Source organism: Cavia porcellus, unplaced genomic scaffold (assembly GCF_034190915.1).
Source record: "Cavia porcellus strain 051 isolate PalLab524CR breed Dunkin Hartley unplaced genomic scaffold, mCavPor4.1 scaffold_8, whole genome shotgun sequence".
NCBI classification, from domain to species: Eukaryota; Metazoa; Chordata; class Mammalia; order Rodentia; family Caviidae; genus Cavia; species Cavia porcellus.
Genome location: NW_026947491.1, coordinates 19898082 through 19912013, shown reverse-complemented (window position 1 = coordinate 19912013; position 13932 = coordinate 19898082). Strand labels below are relative to the sequence as shown.

At 40.8% G+C, this 13932-nt stretch overlaps 1 pseudogene; it reads right to left on the bottom strand.

Annotated features, from left to right (window-relative positions):
- Positions 1 to 1177: 1177 nt before the first annotated feature.
- On the bottom strand, positions 1178 to 11906 carry LOC100714837 (oxysterol-binding protein-related protein 9-like; annotated as a pseudogene).
- Positions 11907 to 13932: the final 2026 nt, after the last annotated feature.

Sequence of the window (13932 nt, the reverse complement as noted above, 5' to 3'; positions counted from 1 at the left end):
CTGACATCTTTTAACATTCTATTCTTATGTTGGATTTCTGGGATGGTGATTATTATATGTCTGGGTGTAGTTTTATTTTGGTTATGGCTATTTGCAGGTCTATATGCTTCACTGATCCTGATGTTAATTTCCATTCTCATGTTTGTGAAATTTTCAGCTATTACTTGTTTAAATATCCACTTACATCCTGTATATTGTCCCCTTGCTTTTCATTTATCCCGAACATATGTTATTTTTCTTTGCATCATTGGGCAGCTGTTGAATTGTTATTTGCTGATTACTTGTTATTTTTAAAAGATCTTGCTTTTCCTCTTTACAAGCTGCAATCTTTTTTTTATCTTTTTCCTTTTTTTTTTTATTGGTACCAGGGATCGAACTCACGACTGCCTGCTTGCAAGGCAGGCACTTACGCTGCTGAGCTAAATCCCCAGCCCCACGAGCTGCAATCTTGTCTTTGAGTTCTGAAATTCTGTCTTCACTTTCACTTTCATTGAGGCAGTTTTTACAGCTTTCAATGGAATTTTTGATTTCCTGTATATCTCTTTGCATCGGCTCCATGTATTCTGTTTGTTTCTTATATTGTTCATCCAGGGATTCTACCTTTTTGTTTATTTCCTCCAATTTTTTTTAACTGTGTCTTATTTAAATATGTTAAACATCTCTTTCATTTCTTTTATCAATTTTTCTTTTACCTGGGAGATTATTTCTAGTTTGAAGTCCTTTAAAACTTTCCAGAGTTGCTTCTTTATTTCAGTTGCTATTATTGCAGGTATTTCAGGTGTATGGCACATGTTGCTTCTATGTACATAGCTCCTAATGTTTCCTGGGATGAGCTTGAGGTTTGAGGTTGTACTTTGGTCTTTCATTTTGTCATTTTCCTATATTTCTGTGTTTCCAAGACTTCCCCTGGGCCTGTGGGAAATCCTCTTCTATTACCTTGGCTCCTGAAACTCTGACTTTCCAGTCCCCTAGATTGAGAGAGGGTCACTGGAGGTGGGCCAGGGAGGCCCAAGCTCTGCAAGGCTGGTCACGGGTGGCAGGAAGCCTTGAAGTTCCTTGGCCATCCAGGAGCAACTAAATTATACTCCCGGGGCTTGGAATGGTGTAGGGATGCTCACCCCAAGCCACTCAGCCTCCAGAAATGATGGTGCAGGCAGGTGCAAAATCCAATAAAACCCTATTCTATACTGTGAACCCCAACTGACATCCTAAGGATCTTTGATTTGGCCCCGATAGGAGCACTGCACTGTATCTTATTTTTAAAACACTCAGCATAAAAGACTGAGATTGGTGGGTGAAGGGAAACCTGTTCAAAATGAAAAGTTATGCCAAGTTAAGAGACCCAAGGAACTGGTCCTTCTGAAAATAGCTCTGTGTTCTACTCGGCATTATTTGGTAACATCCAGTGACCCTGAAAGATCTCACTGCAAGTGGTATTTTACAGCTTTTTGGAAACTGACCCTTTCCTTCCTACATGAAAGGCCAAGAGGTACCATTTCAGGCCCTCAACCATTCGATTCCTGGGATACATCTGCTAACTAACACTAATAAACAGGTTTGATGTTTGAACAGTCTATACACATTTCTACAAGAGATCTTATATCACGAATACATGTTGGAAGAACTACCTTCATAAGGTCCATTCCAAGCATAACCTGTGACAGGAGGTGTATAATAACACTACTTGTGCTACTCCATCAATGCGGCCACACCATCTCCGTCTGTCATTGGGTGAATCAAAAAGGTCCACATCACTTGTTCCATTAGATAGGGAGGAGTTCTGTGGCTTTGGTGTGTCCAGGTGATTTGGACTATTTCCCAGGATGCTGTGGGTCAAGACTGAGGCAAATCCAGAAGAATCTTCCAACCTCTCTGAGGATGAGCTGCTTTGATGAAATTCAGCAGACCTTCATACTGGAGCATGAGAAATCTGGGAAAGTATTTGTAGACAAGTTGACATGGCTTGGACACCTCAGACTGGTACTAGGGGTGAATGTCCCCTGCCTGGAGGTGAGAGAGCCTGGGAAGGCATGGTACTGATCACAGGTTCTGAGGGAATAGGGTGATACACTGCATCCACAAGGCTCATGGTACTTACCGATCCATCTGCATGCATCTCTACATCACTCTGCTCCTTAGCAATCTGCAGCAGCCCAAAGCAGTGTTTACTGGATTCTATCATGCTGTGTTGTCTCTATGAGAGTATAATTTTTTTCTTTCTCTGTTTATTAACTTTATAGTTTTGAAACTTGTCAAAAAGCTTTAGTTTTTCTATCCAAATCTAGAGGTAAGCATCAGCCAGTTTTTGTCAAAGTATGGCACACTAGGAACAAATGCTGAATCTAAACCAGTCTTTGGAGGTTTTGTTACTCAGAATCAGCTGGTTCTCAGATGGTGGTTAGGCAGAGGTGCAGCAGTTTATGGCAGCATAGATTACAAAAGCAACTATAGCAAAAGCAAGAAAAGAAAAAGAAGTTGGATCACGTTCAGATGATTACTGTGATTAGACATTCAAAGGAAAACTAACTTAACAACTTTATAATTTATTTTCACATTGGTACCAGTCGTGTTTACCCAGGAAGTGAAATTCCTATGCAATAAAATGAAACAGATGATCTTTACTTGGACTAAAATACTTCATTACCGTTCATGCATTGTCAGGTCTGCTCAGGTGCTATGATTTAACACAGAAGGGAAACCCCAGAGGCCCCCAGAAAGCCCTCCTTCCCCTGCTTCCTTCTAACCTACTCTTTGGCCCTGCCTGCTTCCCTCGGGGTCACAGTGACCTCTCTTGGCCCTGAAGGCCCCTAGAGGAAGGTTTTTATCTAGACTTAACCTGACTTAAACTCACCATGTCTCTCATATAGTAATACATGGCTGTGTCCTTGGGTCTCAGGCTGCTCATCTACAGAAACAGCATGTTCTTGCCATTGTCCCTGGAGATGGTGCATTGGCCCTTCACAGAGTCTGCATTCTACACGTAACTACTATACTCACTGATAGTTAAGATCCACTCTAGCCCCTTCCTATGAGCCTGGAAGTTCCAGTTCATTCAGTAACTATGGAAGGTGAATCACAAGGCTATGCAGGAAAGTCTCAGGGAACCCCCAGGCTGCACTAAGCCTTACCATACACTACCAGGTGCTCCTCACACAAGACACCTGCAAACAGAGAGACATCCTAGTCAGGAAACCATCTCAGACTTCCCATGTTTATCGTACTCATGTACACTGACAAGCTCAATAATTTTTCTTTCTGAATAAATTACCTTTCAAAATTGCAAACAGCAGAACCCAGATCAGCCCAAGCTCCATGACGAGCTGCCTACCAAGTCTCCACCAGCTGTTCCATAGCCTGGACTCCTGCAAACACAGAGGCATCCTACTTAGGAAACTGTCGCATATGTCCCCTGTTTGCCACACGCACATTCACTCACACACTCAGCATCAGCCCAAGCTTCATGTGAGCTGCCTATATTCACCACTGATCATTAATTAACAATATCTGGGCATCTGAGGCTTCAATCTAATCCACAGACTCTGGATCAAACTGGGCTGGTTTTCATCAGCACAAGGAGGCCCTATTTGCATGGCCTCCTGCTATAAATTCAGTTCTGCAAATGGAAAGATCAGATAAGGCAGTGCTCAGCTCTGATGTGAAGGTCTTGGGGAAGTTTGGTACCAATGATCTGATTTAAAAGAATTTGAAATCTCATTATGAGACAGTGCAGTGGTATATAACTATGTGTTTGCCCACCTTTATTTTTCATATACAAATGACATACAGTTTTGTAATAAATTGGTCTGCTTTGGAAGCAAACATTTATAGAATGTGACAAATTCTGTACTTTTCTTTAAAGGAGCTGATGTGCTATAAATGTTTCCCCAGATACGGGGCCTATACTACCCTAAGTTTCAATTGACTTCTTCCCATGCCAGGTCCTTGACCATGCACACACCTGGTGATGATTCTCTTCCCTTCTTCTTGTAATGAGAATATAGGTGACTTTGCTGCATTCTGCTGTTTGCTGAGAGAAATTAGAACTTCTTATTTTCACCTGTCATGAACTCAGTGTGTTTCTAAATGGAGAGTTTTTTGCATTCGGGAAGACTAATGCAGGGCATGGGGCTTGCCAAGCATCAGCTCTGAGCTATGTTCCAAGCCCTTATTCTAAGGTAATGTTTATCTGAGCCTGGTATAACACAAAGATGCCCATATACAAAGTTCACACATGTGACAAGTGTGAACACTTACACCAATCAAGCAGGGAGAACACGTATCATCTTCAGTCTGTCCTGTGGCTCCTCAGTAACCCCTCCTTCCATTACTTCCTCCCACTTTGGTCATCTTTAGCTTGCTTTACATAAACTTCCCTATTTTGACATTTATTTAAAATGTACATACCCTATCACTGAAGTCATGTTAAATATAGGATACTTATTGGAAACATTTATGTGTCATTATATGATTCAGCATTTTTAGATATTTGTGCTGATTAATTACCCAAGACATGAAAAGTGATCTGGGACACAGCTCAGTGGAATGCTTTTTCCCCATTGATTCCCCATTGATTGTGAGGCCTTTTAATCCCCAGTGAGGGAAAAACAAAAAGAAAATGAACAATCCAACAAGAGCAAGCTAGAAAATATTTCAGTTTAATTCTTAAAATGGTTTCTTAATGGTTATTGGAAAGTTACAAGCTTTGATTAGTAAAAACAAATCTGCAGACTATCTTGCAAATCTTTTTAAAAGAAAAAATACAACCATAAGAAAAATGGATGAAATATTTAAAACAAATGAATTTTAAAACTGGCTTTGCATTCAGGCAGAACTGCTCCATAAGCTTCATGGTTCTCGAAATGTTTTGTCTGATTATTTTGGCTTCATTTATTGAAATGGATGTGGACATAAATGATTGATTTAAATCTCCTCATACTGTGAGCAAGCTGAAAATGACAGCAGTGCTGTCCCATGCCAGTGCTTCTGGAGGCAGTTTCTGCATGATTTCTAGCCAGTTCTGACCAAATCCACAAAGCAATGTGGCCAGGAGAAGATGGGCCAATGCCCACAGTTTCTCTGGGGAAGGGCAGGCTCAGAAAGAGCAGGATTCAGGGAGAAGGGGAGGCAGAATGTAAAATTAGCTTGGAGATGGCCAGGAAGCTGCTCTGAGTTACAGGTGAACCTCTTCATTCTGGGTGATCTGTGATCTGTGTCAACTCCTCAGAGGAAGATAAAGCTCCTTTAGCAATGTGTAGACAACACACCCACATAGAGATTGTTTCCCAGACATTCTGAGCATATGGCTTTTTGTGAACCAGCACTGGATAACCTGGAGATGCATCTGATGGTGGATGATGGATGTGCACCTAACAAGGGGATCACTCATCATAAAGTATTTTTAGACCAAACAGTGAGTTACAATGATCAGTCACCTGGCTTGTACAAAACAATATCATTGAAAACTACTAAGTGCATTTTGTCATGAGCTAAATGTTAAAAAAAAATAAGTCTAGTTCCATGAACACACAATGTTTTAGGATTACAAACAGAAAAATTCCCTGAAACTTTTATGCACAAATGTTTTGGGAGAGAGGACAATCAAGTGGACAGACAACCCTTCAATTTTTCTCACCTGCTCTAAAAGTAGATTTCTGTGCTCCATGTGCCTGGGCACCACCTTCTGGTCCCAAGCATCTCTTCAGTTTATTTTGATAGTGGGCTCACATGGAGGAGCCTTCTGTGTATCTCACAGAGTAATGTCTGGCCCTCTTCCCAGCAGTCATTTGTAGGAAAACCACTTCATGTCTCTGTTTCTTTAAGTGAAGATGCAGCCAGTAAGAGAAGGACTGCACTTTCTGACACCATCATCAGCTACTTGTCCAATCCACTCAGACCTCTTTCCTGAATTCTGGCTGATCCAGTAAAAGTGGTAAGCACTGCTTATGATGGGGAATCCAGAGACTGAGCAGGCAAGGAGCAGAGTGGTGAGGACTTCAACAGGCCAGATTCACACTCCTATAGCTACATCTTGGATGTCAAACATGCAGACAAGTATCATTCATATGTATTCGTTCCCTGCTTTCACTCTGACCATCTGGGTCCATTGGACCACACTGATGTTAACCTCAGAAAACTGTTCCCAGGCTCAGGAAATCCCTGGCAGGCTCCTTTTATAGACCAGCGCTCTACTTTTTCCAGCCAGATCTAAGCAGAGTTCTATGAGCTCCCATCGCCCAGAGGAGGTATTTGAACCTAGATCTTGAATGATAATTTGCATATAAAAGTTCATTAATATAAGGGGACAGAGTGAGAATTGCTCTTATACTTTCTCTGTCTCATGAGACTAATTCTCTTAAACGGAAGTTGTGTTTAATTCTGATATGACATTCTAAACTTAGTGTTGGAAATTAGTTTAAGCCAGATCCCAGCCTCATGAGATCAGAGTCTCTTTGCACACCTGAGAACCTTGTCAGCTCTCCAAATCATTGCCCTTTCTGATCCTTCTTTCCTTGGTGCCAATTCCAGCACAGCTCCTGCCTCTTCTCTGTTCTCTACCTGTTATGTTTGATACATTTTCTCAAGTAGAGGTCAGAATTTTGACTATGGGATTCAGCTCAGCCAAGGTCCTCCTTTTATAAAAGGCTCAACCCATGCAGGAGGAGAGCACGCAGATGGTGTGTTAAATGTCCACCCCTGAAGGGAGAAACCAGTTATTTGCCTGAGATTTCTGTCCATGCCTCACTGAGGCTCAGCCTCATAGAGAGAGACACAGGTTTTCAGGTTGTCAGAGAGCTTCCTACCCACTGGACACTCATCATCCCATCTCTCACCCACTGTGGGGTCTCTGACTTGTTTCCAAAGCCTGTGGAAAGCAGGGGTTGTGGATCCACCCTGAGCTGATTCCACCCCTGCACGTTGCTCTCTGATCCCCACCACTACATCAAGGCTGAGGAGATGCAGGAGTTAGAGCAGGGGTCATTGGGGCAGAATCAACATTACCCTGGGCCAGGGCTCACCCAGGCTGTGCCAAGCCTAGAGCAGTAGATCCCAGATGGCAGCATGCAGAGACCGGGGACAGGCAGGTGTGGGGGAGGTGGGATTGGTGGGCTCCCTAGGAATGTATTGTGTTAGAGTAAGAATTTAGGCAATGCAAGCAAGAAAGGGTTATTGTTAGAAATGTTTATTTAAAGTTCCATCAGCACTGTCAAGTACACTATTAATTCTTAAATACACTTAGATTGCTATTTTTGAAATTGTATTGTATTAGTACCTGTTTAAATTACTTAACATTTATATTAATCATTAATTGCTTTCTTGGCTACAGAGGTTGCTTCAACTCACTCTCTCCAAACTGGCCAAACTATGACTGGCTATTTCCGATATGTTGCTGTGGAATTAGTGACTCCAACTCATATTGATTACAAAATGTTACAGTTTTCTCATCTTTGAAACAGCTGTCAACTGGCTTGGCGAACAACACTAAATCCAGTTGATACACAGTCAACCTAACTATGACACTGTGATCTGTTTACTGTACATTATTCCTATTCCTTTTAATAATTTTGAGTCTTGGGAGGAGTTTTGTTGTCCTCTCCAGGGTCTCTTTCATAAAACTCTGGATGGGAACATTGCTAAGCTCCAGGATTGCTTCTGGAAAAACATCATACTAAATATAGGCTCACAGCCTTACAGTGGATCCTCTCAGTGATACAGTTTACAGGCCACATCCTAAACAATGGCTGCTGATCTGAACATTGACACTTTGAGTCTTATAGGAATAAATATAATCTTTGTACAGCTCTTGGTTTTTTGTTTTGTTTGGGTTTTTTTGTTTGTTTTTTGTGGGTTTTTTTTTGTTTGTTTGTTTTGTTTGTTTGTTTGTTTGGGTTTTTTTTGCAGTTCCAGGGGTCATTTATGTGCTGCTCCAAAAGATCTTCTCTGTGGAAACCAAGACAACCTTCCTTCATCAACCCTTTATCCTTCCCAAATTCCCAATATGAACTGTAAATCTAAAGAAAGGGGACATTTTATGGATAAAACATCCAAAATGGAATGTGAGAACTGGAAAATATTCTGTCAATGAAAGTTCAGAATCTTCAAATAAAAACCTTAGCTTTAGAGCAGCTCTGCAAGACAACACTCGGTAATTAAAGCATTTTATTTGAAGACAATGTTTGCTTCAGCCAGTGTGTCCTTATAGCCTCCAATAATCCAGCAGGAATTAGAGATACACAGGGCATGGAACAGATGATCCTGTTCCCTCTCTATCCTGTGCCCAAAGCTCTTGAGGAAAAGTTTGCTTCTCATTCTTCTTCTTACATCCTTGACTTCCAAATCAAAAAGTACAAACAGCTCAGATCACATCTCATTCCCTAAGGCTGAACTGAAGATAAGCAGCTACTGCGGGATTACTAGATGAGGTCAAGGTCAGCCTATGCCATGGAATTGGAAGATTAAGTTATAAGAAATTCAAGGACTTATAAAGGCTGTGTGTGTTGAAGCTTCTGAGTATAAATATAGCAAAGTGCAAACTGAGATATGTGTATGTCTGCTGCTGGTGCCACAAAGACACACATAACGAGCAGTTTTTCTTTCTCATGTACAGGTTTTCCTCATATTTCTGAATCTCCCACCTTTCAAGAACAGGCAGTGACATATTTGATATCTGTGATGGATATCTGCATGCCTCCAAATCTTGTCTACTTTCTGCAAAATCAGGTGGCAGAAGAGACACAAACTGTTCGCTCCACTGCAGAAAATGAAATAAAGCAATCAGCTCCTGTCTCAAGAGCCTTCATACCATATAGGAACACAGATCCTTTTACATGAATTTCCCAAAAGGTTATGTGTTCATGAAAACTTTAAGGGCACAGATGATTTCTAGTGTAGAAACAAGGAGGGGTTCTTGGCCTCAAATCATAATTTTCCATCCTGTGGTCCATCCTGTTTAGATTGCACACTAAAGTAATTTTACTCTCTCAAAGTGGCTTCCAATTTAGAAATTGGTTGTAAATTCCATTAGGCATGAGAATTGGGGTGTGACTTTGCAGTGTATATTTACAAAATTTGACAAGAAAAATGCATGCAAAACACAATGTTGGGCTGGACATAGGATGGACACTCACAGTGGAAAGAGATGATACAAAAAAGTAAGAAATGGAAACAAAAACAAAAACCGACTAGACCAAGATTATACTTAAAGACTCTGATTAACCCTCTTTGACTTCAAGTCACTGATATTTTAATTCAAAGCTTGACAAAGTCTTGGAGATCCCATCCAAAGTTCTTCAGGGACTCAGAGGTTGGAAGCCTCTCTATGGGAGTGAACTGGAGCCTGCAGCGCTCCCTCCTATACTGAGGCACAGCAGCCTGAGGTCTTGTGGAAAATGGGGCAACACAGGTCTGCAAGGGATGAGGCTCTGGGGCCACCCTTGATGGTTCTCACCCCATACTTGTGCTGTGCTGCCTGTGTGAGGAGTTTCTGCAGCTTTCCTTTCTGCAGGGCTCACTGCCTACACCTGCAGTTTTCTCGGGCTTGCTTTGGAAACCAGATGGAGCCATCCATGTAGCATACCCTTCCGAATTCCTGAACCTGAAGAATGAATACCCAGGGACACCTACTATCCACATTGACACATACTATCCACATTGTCACCACTGCAACTTACAAAGCTCATGGACAAGCAGGAGCCACACTTCCCATCACTAAAGAAACGCCCCCTCCCAAGTGCATGGGGCTGAATCCTGAGCACACTGGGAAATGAGACTTGAGGTCACACATGATCCTCCCTGGCCTTACCATGCCCTCCAGTCCCTGCACTCTGGGCCTGTTGTGGGAGTGACAGATGCTAAAGACAACTGGAATCATTATTCTATTTTCCTGCTGAGGTCTCCGTGCCTCTCAAAGTCTCTGCCACTCTCCTGATCACATATGCTCCTTTCACCTGAACTCAGTGTTCACTCTGCTAAATCTTATGTCATGGATAACTGGAGCAGTCAGTGAAATTTCTGAATTGTTTCCTTTCCTTTGCGTTAATAGTCCAGCCTATCTGTTGCTGTTATCAGGCATTGTGTCATTAGAAACAACCTTCATTGTGCCTTTAGTATTGACTAGTTTTGTCAGATGACTTGAGGAAATAAATAACTGGGGAGTGGCTGTGAATACTACTTCTGATCCTCAAAGGTAATGTCCTCAACAGCAGCTTCCAATGGCCACAATCCCTGTGACTCCCAGGATGTCAGTCAGTTCACAAGGAGTGAACTGACTGGTCCAACCTGACCTAGCCTTGTTCTCAGAGACTCAGTGAGCACAGAGAGACCTGACATCCAAGGTTCCCACATGGGGCATCTTGGCCTTCTCTCCGGCATGAGTGTGCCATGGATATCTTCTTCCTTCATGGATCATGGTCATTCATCTCCTTGTTCCCACAACCATTAACAGATGAGCAAGAATTGGCCAACAGTGCCCCCAGTCATGCTGAAAGAACAATTTTTAGACATCCAAATAGTATTCAGGGAAACATAAGTATAGCAAACACTCAGAAATATTAACAGACACAGTGTTTCAGAATTTACATCACAGTTAGTGAGACTCTGAACTACTAACACTGCCAGCTAATGAAACACTTGCTCAGGCAGTGCCATGTGACTGCAAGATGTGTGACAGCATGACAGTCTCTACCAATGAGATTCTTACAGACAACCCTGCACAGAGGAATCCACCCACTATCTGGGGCATCGCCTTATATTGTAAGGTGTGAGAAAATGAACCATCCTAATAATAGGTGAGCACTCAGATCAACACAGTAAATGATGTGCAGCCATTCATACAAAAGGCTATATATGAACAAGAACTGAGATGTGACCTTCAGGATAAGATGACCTTCAGGTGCATCTGAGGGTGGAGGTAAGACCTTCAGTGAACACAGAAATAATGTTCATGCTTATGTGTTTCTACATTTAAAAACTAATGAGACGTTCCCTCGCCTGGGGGCCAGGCCGCAGCTTCCTGTTGGGACCAGGGAGTTGAGCAGAGGCAGGAAATTCCATCCCAGCCTGCCAGAACTCTCTCCCTTCCCTGGGGGCAAGGCCTGGGCTTCGTTCCAGGAACAGTGAGTCCGACCAAGCCACAGAACCCCGGCCCAGCCTGGTGGACCTCTCTCCCTCACTTGGAACAAAATTTGAAGCTCGAAAATATAGGAAAATGACAAAACAAAAGACCAAAATGCAATACCAAAAATCCAGCCCTACCCAAGAAGCCTAGGAGTCATGTGCATAGAAGAAAATACATGCCACATACCTGAAATATCTGAAATAATAGTAACTGAAATAAAGAAGCAACTCTGGGAGGCCTTAAAGGGATTCAAAATAGAAGTAATCTCTCAGCTAAAAGAAGAAATGATAAAAGAAATGAAGGAGGTGCTGAACAAATATAAAGAAGACACATTTAAAAAATTGGAGGAACTAAACAAAAAGATATCCCTGGATGAACAATAAAGAAACAAACAATATATAAAGCAGATGCATAGAGATATACAAGAAATCAAAAACTCCACTGAAAGTTGTAAAAACTGCCTCAATGAATATGAAGATAGAATTTCAGACCTCGAAGACAAGAGTGTAGTGAGTGAACAAGAAAGAAAAGATCTTTTAAAAATAACAAGAAATCAGGAAATAACAATTCAACATCTGCAAGATGACACAAAGAGGAACAACATAAGGTTGATAGGGACAAATGAAAAAGAAGGGGACAACATAAAGGATGTCAAGAGGATATTTAGATAAGTAATAGCTGAAAATTTACCAAACATGACATTGGAAACTGATATCAAGATCAGTGAAGCATGTAGAACTCCAAATAGCCAAAACCAAAATAAAACTACACACAGACACATGATAATGGCCATCCCAGAAATCGAACAAAAGAATAGAATATTAAAAGCTGTCAGAGAGAAAAGACAGATCACCTGGAAAGGAAAACCTATCAGAATCACAGCAGACTTGCCAGCACAAACAACAAAGTCAAGAAGAGCATGGAGTGAAGTATTTCAGATCCTAAAGGAAAATGATTTCCAACCTAGACTGATGTACCCTGAAAAAGTGTCCTTCAGAATTGATGGAGAAATAAGATACTTCCATAACAAAGAGCAGCTGAAAAACTATATGATCCCCAAGCCAACCCTTCAAAGAATACTGAAAGACAGCCTAGATATATTTAGGAAAAAACCACTAAACAAAGCTAACAAATAAACAGAACAGAAGATAAAGAGGCAACAGCAGAAAGATAACATGTCAACAATAAACCAATATATAACAGTTATAACCATTGATGTTTATGGTCTCAATGCACCAATTAAAAGAAACAGACTGGCAGAATGGATCAAGAAACAAAATCCAAACTTATGCTCCCTACAAGAAATCCATCTAACCCAAAAGGATACTCACAGACTGAAAGTCAAAGGATGGAAAACAATACTTCATGAAACAGGAACCCAAAAAAAGTGGGAGTGGCTATTCTGTTTGCAGACAATGTGAACTTCCAGCCAATAATGATGAGAAGGATAATGAAGGTCACTACATGCTGGTTAGAGGAAAACTCCAAGAGGAAGAGATAACTATCTTAAATATATGTGCACCAAATTCCAGAGCACCCAGTTATATAAAACAAGTACTAACAGAAATGAAAAAACAAATTAGGAGTAACACAATTCTAACACAAGATCTTAACACACCATTGACACCAATGGATGGATCAACCAGAAAGTCAGCAAAGAAATAAAAGAACTGAATTGCACCTGTGAAGAAATGGACTTAATAGACATATAAAGAGTGTTCCACCCAACAACAACACAATACACATTCTTCTCATCATTACATGGATCATTCTCTAAAATAGACCATATATTAATTCACAGAACATATTTAAGTAAGTGCAAAAGGGTTGAAATTACCCCTTGCATGCTATCGGGCCATAACGCTATGAAATTAGAAATTAATGATAAAAGATACAGCAAAATTCCCACAAACACTTGGAAACTGAATAACACCCTCTTGAGTAATCAGTGAGTCACAGAGGAAATTAAAGAAGAAATTAAACAATACCTACAAACAAATGAAAACACAAATACAACTTACCGGAATCTGTGGTATGCAATGAAAGCCGTCCTCAGAGGAAAATTTATTGCACTGAGCTCCCACATAAGGAAAACAGAAGGAATACAAATAAATAACCTGATGTTACACCTCAAATATCTAGAAAAAGAAGAGCAAGTCAAACCCAAAGCCAAAAGAAGAGAGAAAATTATAAAACGCAGAGCAGAAATTAATACAATAGAGACTAAGAAAACAATCCAAAGAATCAATGAATCAAAGAGTTAGTTCTTTGAAAGAATAAATAAAATTGACAAGCCCCTAGCCAACTTTATTTAAAAAAAGGGAAGAAAAAGCTCAAATGCACGCAATAAGGAATGAAAGAGGCGAAATCACTACAGACCCTATAGAAATACAGAAGATCATCAACACCTATTTCAAAAACCTGTACTCTCAAAAGCTTGATAACACAGAGGAAATAGAAAGATTCCTAGAAGCATACGAAGTACCAAAGTTAGATCATGAAGATGTAAAACTGCGAAATAATCCAATTTCTATTAATGAAATCAAAAACATAATTAAATCTTTATCTACACAGAAGAGCCCAGTCCCAGACAGATTCACTGCAGAATTCTACAAGAAATACAAAGAAGATCTAATGCCAACACTCCTCAAACTGTTCAATGAAATTGAAAGGCAAGCAATCATTCCTAGAAGTAAATATTACTCTGGTACCAAAACCTGAGAAGGCCCCAACTAAAAAAGAGAACTACAGACCAATCTCCCTAATGAACAGAGATGCAAAAATCCTCAATAAAATATTGGCAAATAGGATGCAGCAAA